The sequence below is a fragment of the Symsagittifera roscoffensis genome, chromosome 6 (genome assembly GCF_963678635.1).
Source record: "Symsagittifera roscoffensis chromosome 6, txSymRosc1.1, whole genome shotgun sequence".
Taxonomy (NCBI): Eukaryota; Metazoa; Xenacoelomorpha; order Acoela; family Convolutidae; genus Symsagittifera; species Symsagittifera roscoffensis.
In genome coordinates this window covers 1,818,894-1,820,201 of record NC_087067.1, presented here as the reverse complement: position 1 = coordinate 1,820,201, position 1,308 = coordinate 1,818,894, and positions in this window count along the sequence as shown.

Below are 1,308 nucleotides of genomic sequence, written 5' to 3'. Positions count from 1 at the left end.
AAAGCGCGGAAAACCTCAAAAAATCATTTCGATACTAAAATTTGGTGTCCAAATAGTGCTGCTATGAAATGCGTTTCAAAGTTCACGTTTATTTAAATAACTAGTGCCCGGAAAAAAAACTTTGCAGTTCGTACAACAATTCATTTTTGCAGCAAAAATATGCAGCAAAAAAAACTCTTATTGTTTCTTTTGAAAAGGTAGTCAAATTCAATTTTTTTTTACCAAACCCCAACCCCAATCTCACATCAGCATCAATATTAAAGTTTAACCGTTGGTTTACCCGCCTGGTTGTCTGAAATACAAATATGGTCAAAATTGAGAAATAAATTATCCCATTAAAATTTTGGGGAACGTAATTTTAGCATAAAAACAAAATAGCATAGAATATTGAAATTTTTAAAAAGATGCTTTATTACATATTAGTCAATGATTTAATGATACTAATCGACAACGGGCTACCGATCTCAATATTTTGAATCAGAAATTTGAGTGTAAAAGCGCACAACAAAGTGATTAAGCTTTTATTCGGTTTTTTTGCCTAAAAATAGTGAAAATGAATAAATAGTTATGGATCTACCACTAAATAGCCATGCCTACATGTTCACAGTTATTTCAGAACAATGATATGCAGTGTTCGTCCAGAATAGCAAATTTAGCTACAAACGCACGCAGTAATACGTAAATAAAACTAGCAAAGGCTTATGCTGTTTTACCTATGTTCTATTTTTTGAGCCCCCATTTCAGGATTAATAATTGTTTTGACTTTCGAAGAAAACGGAATAGTCATGTTCGGTGTGATTTTTTTATTTAGTCAATTTTTGCCGATCGAAATAATTTTTTTCAACAATTTTTTTTTAATTTCCTTTTGAAGATATCGACTTCCTGAGTTCAAATATGAAAAGTCATTTCTTCTCCAATCAAGTTTTGTAAAGTTCTGGGGGTTTGAAAATGCCAAATTGTCCAAGTTCTGAACCAAATTATGCGCGCTTTGAAGAATTTTTTTCATAAAGCTGAGAGCATTAACGCGAATTATTTATGCGTGGCGAATTATCCCGCACAACAAAATCGTTCCAAAATGTATCGAGGCTAGCTAATCGGTCGTAATAAATTCTTACGAATCAAAATTTCACATTTTGATATTGTCCAAAATTTATAAGTTTTCTATATTTGCCTTGATATACGAGCAGACTTGTTTATCGGTTTCAAACCTATTTGATTCTCCTTTACAACCGGGTGCAACCACAATGCACAAAACTGATAGTGCTATTTGTGTGAAAAACAGGCGCGGAAAGCCTTGAAACCTTGTAA